This window comes from Thalassophryne amazonica, chromosome 1 (genome assembly GCF_902500255.1).
Source record: "Thalassophryne amazonica chromosome 1, fThaAma1.1, whole genome shotgun sequence".
Classification (NCBI taxonomy): domain Eukaryota; kingdom Metazoa; phylum Chordata; class Actinopteri; order Batrachoidiformes; family Batrachoididae; genus Thalassophryne; species Thalassophryne amazonica.
The window spans coordinates 113,714,320-113,728,111 of NC_047103.1; positions in this window are offsets into that span (position 1 = coordinate 113,714,320).

A 13,792-nucleotide genomic window follows, 5' to 3' on the forward strand; every position below is an offset into this window, starting at 1 on the left:
AGTAAATGCTGAGGAACGCGGACTGACGTAATGGCACTGAACACGGACTATGATCTTGGTTCTTGAGTTTGAATTGCGGACTGGTTTCAGAAATCTGAGTGTAAATAAAAACAAAGAAGGATATATGTTAGTAACGAAGGTTGGGTAAATGTCTGTCCTTACCATCATCTGCGTAACACAGATAAAGCTAAATGCGTACACATAGATATCACATTGCAAAGTTATAAAAAGGGGACCCTTACACGGCGTGTTTGTAGATTTAGTAGTAAAGATGCACCATAGGGACCCCTTTTTCTTAAATTATAGCATGCCTCAAGAGACATGCATCGCCTAAATTTGGCGTCTGGCCAAAAAGGGCATTAGAAAACAAGCTGAAAAAGAAGAAAAACAAAGTGGAGAATGTTGAGAAATGGCCTATAATGAAAACCATTATATGATTGACTAAGGCAAATGACTTAAGGACGGACATGAAGGGAAACCATTTATTGTGTTTATCATTTAACTAGATATAGCTGCGCAACCTTAGAATAGTTTCTTGATTGGTTGACTAAATAGTGGTAACGTAGGGGTTATTTGATGCATTTAAAAAAATAAATGTGTGACGCTTTAACAAAATAATATGTAGAACCACGTATAATGGGTTGGAGCCTCTGGTTGAGTGAGACAATAGATGCCAGAAGATGATTGGTTGCACTAATGTCAATGTAAGGCCTTTACTTTGCCATGATTAAGAGGTTGATGTAACTTGTTTTATGTGGTTATTTTAAGTGCCTTGAATTACACCAAAACTCAATGTTTGAATGTCACCTTGCGTTGATATAATCCAGCTAATTGATCACCTTGTGCCTTAGTATGTAGGTTCACCTGCACTTACACTTAAATATATTTACCGTGTGAAGTATCACTTATATTCATATCTGCACCAGAGTTATCAGTAAGTCGAGTGATGTGTTTTTCTTTTTATTATTGCAATGCACAAATGAGGATGTCTTGTCAGTAAACAACCCAAGAGTATAGTTGATGTAATGGGACTCTTTCGAGTCCCAGAGGAGGGACTGTAGAAGAATTTTTAGGTCCATATTTGAACTGTGATGAACTATCAAGTGTCCTGATCTGAACTGTATGTCCTCTGGCTGAACTAGCAGGTGTTCAACCCAAAAAAAGGGCTCTATTAGTCATTCAGTCTGTCAGGGGCTTTCCAAGGCCTTTTAGGTGCTTTCCCGCAGGCCACGTGCGAGGGGCCTCGGGCCAGCTGCACCTGTGGCTGAGGCCACGTGCGGGGGGCCTCAGGCCAGCTGCACCTGTGGCTGAAGGTCTTTTAAAAAAATCAGTTGTAAATCCTTCACGTTTTAATAGGAGCGTTTGTCACATTGAAATAATGGCCTAACACCTGCTTAGGGTTCACTAGAGGACGCTTCCAATAGAAAACCATGTCTTGGGAATGAAATAAATAAAAAAGTCGAAGGAGGAGCGATGCCCGCGGGTCTCCAATAAATAGATGAGCGTGGTTGTCATATTCAGTCTCTCTAGAGGACTCAGTTTGTCTAAGCTCTGTGTCGAAGGCTTAAATAAACTTAAAAACTCTGTGCATTTTATCTTGCTTAAGGCTGAATTATTCTAAAGTGTTGTGTCCTTTTCTAGCATATCACTTGCAATTAGTTTGTGTTATCTAAAAGACGACATCCCGAGAAGACTAAAGATGAGCCACGACAGTTCCACCGCACTTCTTTGTCCTTCCTGGGGTTCATCATCTCCTCCAACTCCGTCGCCCCTGATCCGGCCAAGGTCGCGGCGGTGAGAGATTGGCCCCAACCAACAAGCCGAAGGAAGCTGCAACAGTTCCTCGGCTTTGCACATTTTTAACGGAGGTTCATTAAGGGGTACAGTCTGGTAGTTAGCCCCCTGACTGCCCTGACCTCCACTAAAGTCCCCTTCACCTGGTTGGATCGGTGCAAAGCCGCGTTTAAGGAGTTGAAACGTCGGTTCTCGACTGCACCAGTTCTGGTGCAGCCTGACCCTGATTGCCAGTTTATTGTCGAAGTGGATGCCTCTGACTCGGGGATAGGAGCCGTGCTGTCCCAGGGCGGGGAGTCCAGTAAGGTTCTCCATCCTTGTGCCTATTTTTCCCGCAGGTTGACCCCAGCTGAGCGCAACTATGACGTGGGCAATCGGGAACTCCTCGCGGTGAAGGAGGCTCTTGAAGAGTGGAGACACCTGTTGGAGGGAGCGGCGTTGCCCTTCACGGTTTTCACGGACCATCGGAACCTGGAGTACATCCGGACCGCCAAGCGGCTGAACCCCAGGCAAGCCCGCTGGTCTCTGTCCTTCGGGCGCTTTGACTTCCAGATAACATACCGCCCCGGGACTAAGAACCAACGATCGGACGCACTGTCCCGGGTGCACGAAGAGGAAGCCAAGGATGAGCTGTCGGATCCAACCAAGACCATCATCCCCGAGTCCACTGTCTCACCTGGGATGTGGAGAAGACCGTCTGGGAGGCCCTGGCAAGAAACCCGGACCCGGGGACCGGCCCTAAGAACCGATTGTACGTCCCACCAGAAGCCAGAGCTGCCGTCTTGGACTTCTGTCACGGATCCAAGCTCTCCTGTCATCCCGGGGTGCGTAGGACCGTGGCAGTTGTCCAGCAGCGCTTCTGGTGGGCATCCCTGGAAGCCGACGTCCAGGACTATGTCCAGGCCTGTACCACCTGTGCCAGGGGCAAGGCGGACCATAGGAGGACCACGGGCCTCCTTCTGCCCCTGCCGGTGCCTCATCGCCCCTGGTCCCACATCGGTCTGGACTTCATCACGGGCCTCCCGCCGTCCCAGGGCAACACCATCATCCTCACGATAGTGGACCGGTTCTCCAAGGTGGCCCACTTCGTGGCCCTCCCGAAGCTCCCGACAGCCCAGGAGATGGCAGACCTCCTGGTCCACCACGTCGTGCGTCTGCATGGGATACCGTCGGACATCGTATCAGATCGTGGTCCCCAGTTCTCCTCGCAGGTCTGGAGGAGTTTCTGTAAGGAGCTGGGGGCCACCGTGAGTCTCTCGTCCGGGTACCACCCCCAGACAAATGGCCAGGGAGAACGGGCTAACCAGGAGCTGGAGCAGGCCCTTCGCTGCATAACCTCCGCGCACCCGGCAGCCTGGAGTAACCATCTGGCCTGGATTGAGTATGCCCATAACAGCCAGGTCTCGTCTGCTACCGGCCTCTCCCCGTTTGAGGCGTGTTTGGGGTACCAGCCCCCATTGTTCCCGCTTGTGGAGGGAGAGGTCGGAGTGCCCTCGGTCCAGGCCCACCTCAGGAGGTGCCGCCGGGTGTGGCGGACCGCCCGTTCTGCCCTGTTGAAGGCTCGGACGAGGGCCAAGGCCCATGTAGATCGCCGGCGTTCCCCGGCCCCTGCGTACCAGCCCGGGCAGGAGGTGTGGCTTTCTACCAAGGACATACCGCTCCAGGTCGAATCACCAAAACTCAAAGACCGCTACATCGGACTGTTCACCATCCTCAAGGTCCTCAGCCCGGCCGCAGTGAAGCTGCAGCTGCCAGCTTCACTGCGGATCCAACCTGTCTTCCATGTGTCCCGTTTGAAACCCTGTCACACCTCTCCACTTTTCACCCCTGGACCTGCACCGCCTCCTGCCCGGATCAGCGACGGGGAGCCGGCGTGGACCGTGCGTCGGCTCCTGGACGTCCGTCGGAAGGGCCGGGGGTTCCAATACCTGGTGGACTTGGAGCGGTACGGACCCGAAGAACACTCCTGGGTGAAGAGGAGCTTCATCCAGGACCCGGACCTCCTGGCCGACTTCTACCGACGTCACCCGGATAAACCTGGTCAGGCGCCAGGAGGCGCCCGTTGAGGGGGGGGTCCTGTTGTGTAGGCCGCCAGAAGAGGAGGTACTGCTGGCCCACCACCACCAGATGGCGCCCTGCTTGGAGTGCGGGCTTCAAGAACGAGAGGGCGTCGGAGCAACGGAGAGTGACAGCTGTCATTCATCATCTGCACCAGCTGTCACTCATTCACCACATCACCATAAAAGCCGGACTACAACTCCACCTCCCCGCCAAGAAATCAGCAACCAAGAGGTAACCTTCTCTGTGGTCAATTTTTCTGCTAACGTAACTCTTCCTTGCAGCCGTTTGCCCTGTGGTGTTCTTATCAGAGCTGGAGAAGGGCGTGACCGTGACGACTTCGCATCACGCTCCGTAGCAGATAAGTGGTTACACAGGAGCTGCACGAGTGTGTGATTGGAGGTGGAGGTGCTCCCTCCCAAAAGAACATTGACTGTGAGTGGACTACTGAGTGTGCGGATTCACACTCACCTGGATTTTCTCTGTTCTCTGCCAGCAGTACCAGGGTTGACAGCCGAAGGCAGAGGCCACCTGGGGACTCGGGACTTGGCGGCTCCGGTGTTCTTCAGGCCCGCTGGTGGTGGAAGCTGTGTGGGAATCGGCTCTTCTCTCGCCAGAGGTCTTCTATCTTCGAGCCTGCCCACACGTCACCTGGTGTCTCATTGGCAATCCATATCTCTGTCTGTATTCCGTTGTGTGTTTTCACAACATTAAATTGTTACTGGTTGGCTTATCCATTCCTTAGCGCCCCCTGTTGTGGTTCCTTAGTGCCCCCTGTTGTGGGTCCGTGTCACGACACCTTCCCAACACCTTATTTAATAATGAAGGTTCACAACATATTTATTGCCCATGAATAAGGTACTATGTCATGAATAAGCTGCTATGCCGTTGTTTGAGGCTCTATCGAAATTTCGTTGTTATTTATAACTGTTGTTACTATGACAATGACAATAAAGTATAAGTATAAATGAATTAAAGCTCTGTCTGGGTTTTTGATTAATTAATAAGCTGGAGTAGAAGATTGCTGCTAATCCTCCCCCTCGGCCTGTCCTACGAGCATTCTGACAGTTAGTGTGACACGGGGGTGTTGACTCATTTAAACTAACATATTCATCCTGCTGTAACCAGGTTTCTGTAAGGCAGAATAAATCAATATGTTGATCAATTATTATATCATTTACTAACAGGGACTTAGAAGAGAGAGACCTAATGTTTAATAAACCACATTTAACTGTTTCAGTCTGTGGTGCAGTTGAAGGTGCTATATTATTTTTTCTTTTTGAATTTTTATGCTTAAATACATTTTTACTGGTTATTGGTGGTCTGGGAGCAGGCACCGTCTCTACTGGGATTCAATGTTAATTTTAGTGACCTCCGATTGGCATAACCGGGTGTCATTACTGCCGACATGAATTACAATCTTACCAAATTTACGCTTAGCCTTAGCCAGTAGTTTCAAATTTCCTTCAATGTCGCCTGCTCTGGCCCCCGGAAGACATTTGACTATGGTTGCTGGTGTCGCTAACTTCACATTTCTCAAATCAGAGTCGCCAATAACCAGAGTTTGTTCCTCGGCGGGTGTGTCGCCGAGTGGGGAAAAACAGTTGGAAATGTGAACAGGTTGGTGGTGTACAGGGGGCTTCTGTTTAGGACTACGTTTCCTCCTCACAGTCACCCAGCCAGCCTGCTTTCCCGGCTGCTCGGGATCTTCTGGGGGACAGCTAACGCCGGCTAAGCTACCTTGGTCCGCACCAACCACAGGGGCCTGGCTAGCTGTAGGATTTTCCAAGGTGTGGAGCTGAGTCTCCAATTCGCCCAGCCTGGCCTCCAAAGCTACGAATAAGCTACACTTATTACAAGTACCGTTACTGCTAAAGGAGGCTGAGGAATAACTAAACATTTCACACCCACAGCAGAAAAGTGCGGGAGAGACAGGAGAAGCTGCCATGCTAAACCGGCTAAGAGCTAGTAGCTGCGCTAAGCTAGCAGATTCCTAAAAACACACAAAGTGAATAATGTGTAAATAATTTAGAGGTGATTCAGCAGAGGGAGTGCTTTAGTTAAGGCACGTGAAGATTACACTGTGACACTGTGAAACAAATCGTTATCTAGATCAATCTAACTACGCAGATTAAACAGCTAACAGATACAGCAAAGCACCGCTGTGGTCCAGAACAGGAAGTGATACAATACCGCAGTGAGAGCCAACCACCAGTAGCGGCAAGCAAGAGTCTTGCAGGCAAGCAAGAGTGACAGACATGACCGATGCAAAGTGGAAAAGTGTGCTGTGGTCTGATGAGTCCACATTTCAAATTGTTTTTATTTGTTTATTTGTCTATTTATTTGGATCCCCATTAGCATCTGCAGTATAACTTCATCAGCTACTCTTCCTGGGGTCCATTCATGTTTTAATCACAGTTTCAGTACAATAACATAATAGATTTCCATTGAGGCCTGTAAATCATAATGAAAATTCATAATACATTCAGAATAAATTCATTCATAATCAATTCATAATACATCACAATACTTCAACCATTTGCCTCAGATAATACTTTTTAAGTTCCTTTTTAAAACCCAGTCCACTGCTCAATTCCCTTAACTTTAGTGGTAAATGATTCCATTCTCTCATGGCTCGAAACATCACTGTCCGTTGACTCTGGTTTGTTTTACATTTAGGCAAAATGAAACACAGTCCTTTGGCATGCCTGGTTGGATAAAAATGAGTATCCTTACTAAAAGGCAGTTGTTGGTAAAGGACAGACAGTATCTGAGTTGTAATAATATTTCTTTAAAAGTTTGCTTTTGCATATAGCCACCTGTCCCTCACCAAAAGCCAAGAGAGGCGCTTATGCATTGTATCCACACTTGTCCTAAAGCCACATTTTAACACCACACGTGCAGCTTTATTTTGCACAAGCTGTAATTTTTTTACATTATTTACTGAAGTATTTGACCAGACAACTGCACAATAATCCAACTGAGAACTTTGAATCCAAACTTTGAATGACATATGGTATCACTGGTTTAGTTAAATATCTTGAACATCTTCTTATCACTGCCAAAGTCCATCCCATTTTAGAGACTACATTATTTATTTGTTTGTCCCAGGACAGTTGGCTGTCAATACAGACTCCAAGGAGTTTGACTTCTTCCACTTGTTTAACAACTGTATTTTTCATTACAAGATTTAGTTGTGGTTCGGCTCTTAAGGAATGTTTAGTTCCAATGACAATGCTTACTGTTTTTCCTACATTCAGAATGAGTTTGTTGTCTTCAATCCAATTTTCAATCTTTTTAATTTCCTGCTCAAGTTTTGTTTTAACTTCCTCAATTGATTTCCCAGCCATATAGACTGTTGTGTCATCTGCAAACATTGAAATGCTTGCTGTATCAAGCACTAATGGTAGATCATTTGTGAAGATAGAATATAAAAGCGGACCAAGACAACTGCCCTGTGGCACACCATGTTTCACAGTTAAAACATTTGAAAAACATCCATTATAATACACTAATTGTTTTCTGTCACATAAATAATCACTAATAAATTGCACAGCAGATTTGGAGAAGCCATAACATTCAAGTTTTTTTAGAAGAATTTTGTGATCAATGAGATCAAAAGCAGCGGAGAAGTCTAATAATACTGTCCCAATAATGTTACCTTTGTCCATTTCCCATAACCAGTCATCAGTCATTTGGGTCAGTGCAGTCGCTGTTGAATGCTTTTCTCTATAAGCATGCTGATAATTTGTTATTAAATTATTCTCTCTAAAATAAGCGTTAATCTGATCATACATAATTTTTTCCATTAATTTACTCAATACCGGAAGTAAACTGCTAGGTCTGCTATTTGTTGCAGAAAATGACACTTTTTAATTTTTTGGCAATGCTATAATTTTTGATATTTTCCAAGCCGACAAAAATTGATTTTCATTAAAACATTGATTAATTATATGGGTTATGGCTGGTGCAATTATTGAGGCTACAGGTTTTAGGAGGCGCCCATCTAGTTCATTTACTCCTGGAGGTTTGTCTTTTAGTGTCTTCAAATATTGTTCAACTTCATTTATACTTAGAACCTTAAGGCAAAAATTACACTTTTTTGATTTTCATTTTTTGATTTTGACTTATTTCTGAATGCGTCTATCTTAATAACGTCCATGAGTTTTTGGAACTCATGGACGTTGTGTCCTCCGGACAAAAGAGGAAAAACACCATCCAGATTGTTACCAGTGCAAAGTTCAAAAGCCAGCATCTGTGATGGTATTGGGGGTGTGTTAGTGCCCATGGCATGGGCACTAACACTGATGATGGCACCATCAGTGCTGAAAGGTACATGCAGGTTTTGGAGCAACACATGCTGCCATCCAAGCAATGTGTTTTTCAGGGATGTCCCTGCTTATTTCAGCAAGACAATGCCAAGCCACACTCTGCATGTGTTACAACAGCGTGGCTTTGTAGTAAAAGAGTGCGGGTACTAGACTGGCCTGCCTGCAGTCCAGACCTGTCACCCATTGAAAATGTGTGGTGCATTATGAAGTGCAAAATATGACAACGGAGACCCCGGACTGTTGAACAACTGAAGTCATACATCAGGCAAGAATGGGAAAGAATTCCACCTACAAAGCTTCAACAATTAGTGTCCTCAGTTCCCAAACACTTATTGAGTGTTGTTAGAAGGAAAGGCGATGTAACACAGTGGTAAACATACCACTGTCCCAGTTTTTTTGAAACATGTTACAGGCATCCATTTCAAAATGAGCAAATATTTGCACAAAAACAATAAAGTTTATCAGTATGAACATTAAATATCTTGTCTTTGTGGTGTATTCAGTTGAATATAGGTTGAAGAGGATTTGCAAATCATTGTATTCTGCTTTTATTTACATTTTACACAATATCCCTACTTCATTGGAATTGGGGTTGTAGTTGTAGAAAACATGCCTGAAGCATTTCCTGTATTTTAATATAAATATTTTTTATAACTTTACTGTTTGCTATATTTAAATATTTAAAAAAAATACAATTTATAAAAATTACAAGTTATTACAAGTTATAAAAATGGTTTCTTAAACATGTTTGTGGTTTTCACAGTTGAAAAACAACCTTTTTTTCTGTTCAGATGTTATGTTTCTGTGTGTGTGAATTTAGGATCAATGTGTTAATAAACTATGTCAGGATGAAAGAAAAACTGTAAAGTCTCACAGGTGAAGTTGTGCTGAACAAAAGCACACCAAACAAGGTGAAGTATATAGTTGTTTTTTTTTTTTAAGGTAAATTAGGAAGGTAAAACCAAAAGTCGTCAAACATGCCCAATTATTCTCTTGACTCCAGAGGGTTAATAGGTACTGAATCCAAATACACAGCATTTCTCATAGTGAAAAGGCCATTCACCCTGGACCATGAGCATTTAAAAATCTTTGTGAAGAACTGTAAAGGCAAAGCAATGTTATGTACCTGGTGGTTCTGTAATCGGGGAGTAGAGTGTGGTAGAGGTGATACTGATGTGGAAATAGCTGTGTCAAAATATATTACTTTTACATTGCTGCATAAACATCAGTGACTAGTTTGATTGTGAAATGGCAAAACTCTTCAATTAACTGCCCCCATCATGACTATCTGAAACAGGTAAAAATGATTATAGTTCCATTCAGTGATATATGATTTGAGCATTTGAAGTGAGTAAACCGGACCCGGCACCACGAGGGGGCATTTGGGGGCGATGCCCCCTCACGTCATCAATCCCGCCCCCTCGGATGTGAGAGTTATCAAAAAATAAAAATAAAAAAGAAAGAAAAAGAAATACTGTAAAATATAGCAAAATATTAGTTATTCAATATTATTATCACTTTACCGGGGCGTTGCTGGGCCGGTATCATAGATTTATGACGACGGTACCTGGCTATACCCGCCCGCTATGCGTAAACAAATGACGTCATAGCACGCGCAGCCCAAGAACTGTCCGCGGGGGTGGGGGGGACTGGCCGCAGAGGAAAAGATGAAAATGCGAGAAGTGTGTTTTGGTCCCAATATGGATATCCCGGATGATTTTCTCATGGATAGTACAACAATGAACAGCAGCTAAAGCAGCCAGCTTGATGAGGACGCACTGGCTAAATTGGAGAGCAGCGCGTGCCAGCCGACACAACAAAAGTTAAGTGAGCCAACTTTTTATGTACGTGTTACATGTTGTGTATCTCAGTAAAAAGTGATAATAATGCAAATAACATGCTGTTGTCGTGCGGTATGCATTTTCTTAGTCCCTCCGTTCACGGCCAGTTGCCCGCAATGACAGATATTAAAGTTATGTATTATTGTAAATATATCTACATGAAAGGTTTATCTTTGACCCGTTGTGTGACTGTCATGCCCAATTGCGCTGTGTTTGTGCTTGTGATGGAGGGCTGTATGTGGGGTTAATCTACTGTCTCGTGTCGTTTCTCAGATCAGTTGTTGGTTTGGTTTTGTGGTATGCAGGAGATCACTTGACCGAGGGGCTATACGTTCAAATAATAATTAAAAAATACTGTCATCACTCTTTACTCTTACTCAGTCAGTCTCTTACAATGGTGTAGCCTAAATACACAAGCTTTCCAGGAGCGCACCCAATTCATTACGCACGCTCAGAGGCACGTCCCCTCCGGTGCGCACTATTTTTTTGGGGGGGTGGGGGGGCGGCCGACCCCACCCCCTGTGATAAACTCATCGCCCCCTTAATATTTTTTTTCTGGTGCTGGACCTGGAGTAAACGTAACCATATAACCATAAACTACTAAATAAATCACAAATTAAAACAAAGGAAGCACTTACAAAATGGATGAATGGATGTTTTGTATAATGTTTTAATTTTTAATTTAATGTTTAGTTTATCAGACAAAAAAAAAATCCTTTTCAGTTGTTTTGATTTTTACGTACCCCAGATGTATTCAGATTACACTGTACAGTAAGTAATTCCAAATTATTTTGTATTAAGTTGCATTTCAGAAGAATCCTACCCAACTCCAATTGCTGTTAGGTTAGGTGACCAACAGATCCCCACACCTAGCAGTGGCTGTCTGACAGTAATGTGCTTTTAGCACTTAGTCAGTGAATTGGTTCTAATTCCTGCCTCATGTATCCAGATTTCACCACCTGTCCAGTTTGAAGGCCAAAACAATTGACCTTTAATGAGGAGCAGTTGAAAAGCAATTCACCCTGAGATTGAGGACAACATTGGTCTCACTAACATCTAATTTGCTCTGGATTCATCTTCATGCAACACTGCTTGTACCTCTGGATTAGTGATTGAAGTGGAGCAGCTTAAACTTTCACACAGCTGTGATTGATTGATTGATCTTAAATCAGGTCTGCAAAAGAACTAAGCCAGTCAATTTGGTGGTTTCCAGCTCTATTTTTCAGAAGAAATCAACGCTGTGTGAAACAAATACACAACAGCGGGGAGACGGTGCAGTTATTCACACTGATCCCTCCTTCTGCCTGAATGAGTTTTCCAGCTGTATGCTGGAAAGAGAGGCTGATCTCAGGGTCAAAGAATGAGGTCATCACACAAAGGGAGCAGCGTGCCTTCAACACTGAAGGACTGACTCAAGTGAAACTATGTTTAAAAAGACCCCAGCATAACCCTGATGCTGAATATAGTATTAGATAGAATATTATGTAGAATATAGTATACGTATTTTTCAATTTATTTTTACAGTGCACACCAGCAGTAGCAGTAGTAGTTCAGTAAGAAAAGGGCACAGTCAAACTGTGGGTAACAACCACCCTGCCACAGGTTCAAGCACCACATTTGCTCAAAAATGGGTGTCGGCCATGTGTTGCAAACTGATATCAATCGCATTGTGCATTGTGAAAGTGTTCAAGATACTTGCTGCAACTTCAGTGATTCTAGTACGTGGGCTGTCAATAAAGTAACGGTCCTTTTTATTTTTTTCAAAAACTATATGGATTTCATTCATATGTTTTTACGTCAGACATGCTTGAACCCTCGTGCGCATGCGTGAGTTTTTCCACGCCTGTCGGTGACGTCATTCGCCTGTGAGCACTCCTTGTGGGAGGAGTCGTCCAGCCCCTCGTCGGAATTCCTTTGTCTGAGAAGTTGCTGAGAGACTGGCGCTTTGTTTGATCAACATTTTTTCTAAACCTGTGAGACACATCGAAGTGGACACGGTTCGAAAAATTAAGCTGGTTTTCAGTGAAAATTTTAACGGCTGATGAGAGATTTTGAGGTGATTCTGTCGCTTTAAGGACTTCCCACAGTGCGAGACGTCGCTCAGCGCTCTCAGCCGCCGTCGTCAGCCTGTTCAAGCTGAAAACCTCCACATTTCAGGTTCTATTGATCCAGGACGTCGTGAGAGAACAGAGAAGTTTCAGAAGAAGTCGGTTTCAGCATTTTATCCGGATATTCCACTGTTAAAGGAGATTTTTTTAATGAAAGACGTGCGGACGGGTCCGCGCGTCGGGACGCAGCCGCCGCGACGCTCACCCACAGGAAAAACACCTCTGTTGAAAGCCTTAAGGACAAGTTGGAACATGTCCTGCCTGTTAAACAATTTCTCATATACTCACTCCACTGAAAGCCATCAAAAGCCGCCTGGATTTTACAAATGGTTATCAACACGGAGGTGTTTTTCCTGTGCCGCTGCACCGCGTCGGCTGCGTCCCGACGCGCGGACCCGTCCGCACGTCTTTCATTAAAAAAATCTCCTTTAACAGTGGAATATCCGGATAAAATGCTGAAACCGACTTCTTCTGAAACTTCTCTGTTCTCTCACGACGTCCTGGATCAATAGAGCCTGAAATGTGGAGGTTTTCAGCTTGAACAGGCTGATGACGGCGGCTGAGAGAGCTGCGCGACGTCTCGCACCGTGGGAAGTCCTTAAAGCGACAGAATCACCTCAAAATCTCTCATCAGCCGTTAAAATTTTCACTGAAAACCAGCTTAATTTTTCGAACCGTGTCCACTTTGATGTGTCTCACAGGTTTAGAAAAAATTTTGATCAAACAACGCGCCAGTCTCTCAGCAACTTCTCAGACAAAGGAATTCCGACGAGGGGCTGGACGACTCCTCCCACAAGGAGTGCTCACAGGCGAATGACGTCACCGACAGGCGTGGAAAAACTCACGCATGCGCACGAGGGTTCAAGCATGTCTGACGTAAAAACATATGAATGAAATCCATATAGTTTTTGAAAAAAATAAAAAGGACCGTTACTTTATTGACAGCCCACGTATTTAACTTTTTGTGTGTGTGTGTGTGTGCCCCAGTGGTACCATCTTTGTGCCACAGTGTACCAAAGAGGTGCATATGCCAGTGGCTGGCACAATAATCCATCCATCCATCCATCCATTTTCTTCCGCTTTATCCGGAGTCGGGTCGTGGGGGCAGCAGCTCAAGCAAAGCCGCCCAGATCTCCCGATCCACACACACCTCCCCCAGCTCCTCCGGGGGAACCCCAAGGCATTCACAAGCCAGCCAAGAGATGTAGTCCCTCCAGCGTGTCCTGGGTCTTCCCCAGGGCCTCCTCCCAATGGGATGTGCCCGGAACACCTCTCCAGCGTGGCGTCCAGAGGGCATCCGGAAAAGGTGCCTGAGCCACCTCAACTGACTCCTTTCGACGTGGAGGAGCAGCGGCTCGACTCCGAGCTCCTCACCTTATCTCTAAGGGAGCACCCAGCCACCCTGTGGAGGAAACTCATCTCGGCCACTTGTACTCGCAGTCTCGTTCTTTCGGGCATGAGCCAAATCTCATGACCATAAGTGAGGATCGGAACGTAGATTGATCGGTAAATTGAGAGCTTTGCCCCCCTACTCAGCTCTCTCTTCACCACGACAGTCTGATACAGCGACTGCATCACTGCAGATGCTGCACCGATCCGTCTATCGATCTCATGCTCCATCCATCTCTCACTCGTGAACAAGACCCCGAGATACTTAAAC